General features: G+C 41.6%; 1 pseudogene; it reads left to right on the top strand.

Annotated features, from left to right (window-relative positions):
- The first annotated feature begins 4,402 nt into the window (after positions 1-4,402).
- LOC126209141 (5S ribosomal RNA) lies at positions 4,403-4,521 on the top strand (annotated as a pseudogene).
- The last annotated feature ends 613 nt before the right edge of the window (positions 4,522-5,134 follow it).

The following is a 5,134-nucleotide window of genomic DNA, read 5'->3' as shown; positions in this document are numbered from 1 at the left end:
GCGCAGTGTCCTCCACGCTGTTGGCATTGATTCTGTTGAACTTCGTACTCCTTTCTTATTTACTTTGTCTTAACAATTTTCTCGAGCATTTTTTCAAGCTGGAAAAACTATGCTCTCAAATGATATCATTGCTTCTTCCTCCTAATAGTTATTTTTTAACACACGCAATGCTAATATTATGCTTGATCTCATACAAAATAATTTAAGAGGCTTAATTCTATTTAAATAGTTCTGATCTCCTAAGCGGAATGTTTTGTGGGAAGGGACGAACTTCCATCTGTTTAACCTATTATGACAAAGTGTTTTATATTCTGAGCATCAGGAGATGCTGCAGGGCATGAGGTTAAGAAAAAATCCGCTGACAGTTTTTTTATTGACAAACAACAGGTTTGGCGGCCTAAAGCCGCACAGTCAGGTTCAACCTACATGGTAAAGAGCAATGTACAATCTCTCAAATTCGTGGGTTATTAAAATTAGTAATTGTAGTATCTAAAATATACTGATAATGTTGAAAGATTGTTGTTGTACCCATCGGTCCTAGTCAAGACGTATCTACATTTCATTGGCGAGCGAAGGGTTACAATGACGTGAACCATTAATTTCGTTAAAATTGCTGGTGGGTGCGTTGGGTGGAGAAAATAGGAAATATATTTCTTCTTTTAGATGTAAATAAATCTTAAAACAAGAGTCTGTTTTTAGACCTTTGGATGTGGTCACAGATACAAAGCACTACTACATCTTTACTTCCCTCCCGTAGGAGATATCAGCAGGCTGTGAAATCCTATAGCAAAATTATTAATTAGTGACGTTCCTATTATTTGCAACAAATTTTGTTTGATAATTTTGACATTGTGTTTGGTCGTTGCAATTACGAGCATAATTCGTTTTCTTAAGCAGCAGTGTATAATGCCAGAGCGACGAGTAAACTGCGGTTTCCACGATCATAGCACACTCAGCGATAATAGACTCGCCATGATCCACCCACCAGCAATTCTAAAGGAGTTAATGTATGTATTTTAACAATCCACAAAGTTGAGATGTTGTGTCTTTCTCTTCACCTTGTAATCTGCAACGGATGATGCGGCTTTACGCAGCGATACCGCTAGTGTATCCATAAGGTGTATTGTAACAACACGAGCGGTAACATACAGACAAAACAGATTTTAAATGTGTAATGCAGCGGTTCATTTATACAGGACAACGATTTCATATAGAAGGTGCGTGACAACGCAGCGACGTGTTCTGGTAAGCAGCTCACAGCCACCTGCTATTACTGTTCTTCAATGCAGTCACTGTTTTTAGACCTTTGGATGTGGTCACAGATACAAAGCACTACTACATCTTTACTTCCCTCCCGTAGGAGATATCAGCAGGCTGTGAAATCCTATAGCAAAATTATTAATTAGTGACGTTCCTATTATTTGCAACAAATTTTGTTTGATAATTTTGACATTGTGTTTGGTCGTTGCAATTACGAGCATAATTCGTTTTCTTAAGCAGCAGTGTATAATGCCAGAGCGACGAGTAAACTGCGGTTTCCACGATCATAGCACACTCAGCGATAATAGACTCGCCATGATCCACCCACCAGCAATTCTAAAGGAGTTAATGTATGTATTTTAACAATCCACAAAGTTGAGATGTTGTGTCTTTCTCTTCACCTTGTAATCTGCAACGGATGATGCGGCTTTACGCAGCGATACCGCTAGTGTATCCATAAGGTGTATTGTAACAACACGAGCGGTAACATACAGACAAAACAGATTTTAAATGTGTAATGCAGCGGTTCATTTATACAGGACAACGATTTCATATAGAAGGTGCGTGACAACGCAGCGACGTGTTCTGGTAAGCAGCTCACAGCCACCTGCTATTACTGTTCTTCAATGCAGTCACTGTTTTTAGACCTTTGGATGTGGTCACAGATACAAAGCACTACTACATCTTTACTTCCCTCCCGTAGGAGATATCAGCAGGCTGTGAAATCCTATAGCAAAATTATTAATTAGTGACGTTCCTATTATTTGCAACAAATTTTGTTTGATAATTTTGACATTGTGTTTGGTCGTTGCAATTACGAGCATAATTCGTTTTCTTAAGCAGCAGTGTATAATGCCAGAGCGACGAGTAAACTGCGGTTTCCACGATCATAGCACACTCAGCGATAATAGACTCGCCATGATCCACCCACCAGCAATTCTAAAGGAGTTAATGTATGTATTTTAACAATCCACAAAGTTGAGATGTTGTGTCTTTCTCTTCACCTTGTAATCTGCAACGGATGATGCGGCTTTACGCAGCGATACCGCTAGTGTATCCATAAGGTGTATTGTAACAACACGAGCGGTAACATACAGACAAAACAGATTTTAAATGTGTAATGCAGCGGTTCATTTATACAGGACAACGATTTCATATAGAAGGTGCGTGACAACGCAGCGACGTGTTCTGGTAAGCAGCTCACAGCCACCTGCTATTACTGTTCTTCAATGCAGTCACTGTTTTTAGACCTTTGGATGTGGTCACAGATACAAAGCACTACTACATCTTTACTTCCCTCCCGTAGGAGATATCAGCAGGCTGTGAAATCCTATAGCAAAATTATTAATTAGTGACGTTCCTATTATTTGCAACAAATTTTGTTTGATAATTTTGACATTGTGTTTGGTCGTTGCAATTACGAGCATAATTCGTTTTCTTAAGCAGCAGTGTATAATGCCAGAGCGACGAGTAAACTGCGGTTTCCACGATCATAGCACACTCAGCGATAATAGACTCGCCATGATCCACCCACCAGCAATTCTAAAGGAGTTAATGTATGTATTTTAACAATCCACAAAGTTGAGATGTTGTGTCTTTCTCTTCACCTTGTAATCTGCAACGGATGATGCGGCTTTACGCAGCGATACCGCTAGTGTATCCATAAGGTGTATTGTAACAACACGAGCGGTAACATACAGACAAAACAGATTTTAAATGTGTAATGCAGCGGTTCATTTATACAGGACAACGATTTCATATAGAAGGTGCGTGACAACGCAGCGACGTGTTCTGGTAAGCAGCTCACAGCCACCTGCTATTACTGTTCTTCAATGCAGTCACTGTTTTTAGACCTTTGGATGTGGTCACAGATACAAAGCACTACTACATCTTTACTTCCCTCCCGTAGGAGATATCAGCAGGCTGTGAAATCCTATAGCAAAATTATTAATTAGTGACGTTCCTATTATTTGCAACAAATTTTGTTTGATAATTTTGACATTGTGTTTGGTCGTTGCAATTACGAGCATAATTCGTTTTCTTAAGCAGCAGTGTATAATGCCAGAGCGACGAGTAAACTGCGGTTTCCACGATCATAGCACACTCAGCGATAATAGACTCGCCATGTGGCACCTAAGTTGGTCTGTGGTGTGGTGCCTACGGGTATCCTGGGAGAGGGAATCCTACTCGAAGATTCTGAACACGAGGGGCCGATCAGCATTCTGATGCGAAGTTAGGAAATTTTTATTATTAAATACTTATTATTAAAACCCACATTGAGCATATTAAATACTAGGGGGAGCCCAAGTTTCATTAAAGCTTTGTTGCCACAGTGCAAATGTGCAGAAAATTTATACTAAGAAACAAATGACAATTATTCTACTGACCATGTACAAATAGCTCGGAAATTATACCACAGTACTGAAGGTTTATGTTGCGCACCAAGCTCATCAGTCAGTATTACAATGCAATCCAGACCGGATCTCTGTGCAAGCCATGCTCTCAGTTCTAAGTAATTTTAAAGTTATTTGTGACTAAAGTTGTCATTGTTAACTGTTATACGGTGTTCATCATTATATATACCGTAACTGCAGCCCGATGTTTATTTGAAGCAAATTAGCTACCTACACTTTTACTTACAGTCTGTTTGATCTCCTAAAGAATCCAGCAACGCTACGAGAACTGCTTCAAGGGACTACATCAGCGAGAAAACTGCACGGAACAGGTAGTGAGGGGGGGTTAAAAGCGTCTGTTCACTAAGACGATCCAAGGGAAGGATAACGTAACTTTTGCAGTCTCGAGTGGGAAGGAAAGAGCAATTGTACTGCACCTCGCCTATATAACTCTCTGCGACTAGTGGCTAGACTGAGAAACTTTCATGGAGGCTTAGCACCACGAGGACATCTTGCAAATTATTATTACTTACTTTCTCGCTTGGTAGTTTGGCTTCTGGATTTTGATATAGCGGCCTTCATGTGGGTGCTTTGAAGCAAGAACTGACACATTTTTCTTTTTTACATTCAGACAATGCAATGCGTATTTTGTGTCCAATTCAGCTTTTCTAAGACTGTCACACATGCACTAGAGTAATTTGCTTCGGTCAATAATGTTTCCCACTACAGTACTTTCCCACGGAAAAAAAGCCACCGGTCATGCCTCGTTGACTGCACCGGTTCTCGTCAGATCACCGAAGTTAAGTAACGTCGGGTGTGGCCGGTACTTCGATGGGTAACCACTTGGGTACATCACGTGCTGTTGGCTGTTTTCCCTTTGCCATTAGGAAGAGTGGTGGCGTGAAACCTCTGATCACCAGTCTTTGTGCCAATATTCTGGTTTGGATTCCCAACCACTCCGCAGCGTCTCATTAAACGAGCGCATGTGATACTATTGATGGTGGTCCGTCCGTTGTATATGGACATTTACCTCGGCAATCCCCTTGGTGATATTGGAGAGGAGTAGGCTATGGCCGGCCGCGGTGGCCGTACGGTTCTAGGCGCTGCAGTCCGGAACCGCGGGACTGCTACGGTCGCAGGTTCGAATCCTGCCTCGGGCATGGATGTGTGTAATGTCCTTAGGTTGGTTAGGTTTAAGTAGTTCTAAGTTCTAGGGGACTGATGACCTAAGATGTTAAGTCCCATAGTGCTGAGAGCCATTTGAACCGTTTGAGTAGGCTATGCACTGGCACCGCGTCTCACCCTCTCCCTTCTCTCATCGTCACCCGACACAAACAGGACATCACCCTACATACACCCATTACAGTCATCTGCACCCATCAGGATCAATGAACCACACAGTTCTCACTGCGCGTGAAGAATGGAAAAACTTTTCCTCCTGGGCGGCTGGACGTGTCCTTCGAGGTGCTCTAGGCAGCAGT

Source organism: Schistocerca nitens, chromosome 1, assembly GCF_023898315.1.
Source record: "Schistocerca nitens isolate TAMUIC-IGC-003100 chromosome 1, iqSchNite1.1, whole genome shotgun sequence".
Taxonomy (NCBI): Eukaryota; Metazoa; Arthropoda; class Insecta; order Orthoptera; family Acrididae; genus Schistocerca; species Schistocerca nitens.
This window is presented reverse-complemented; position numbering and strand designations above follow the sequence as displayed.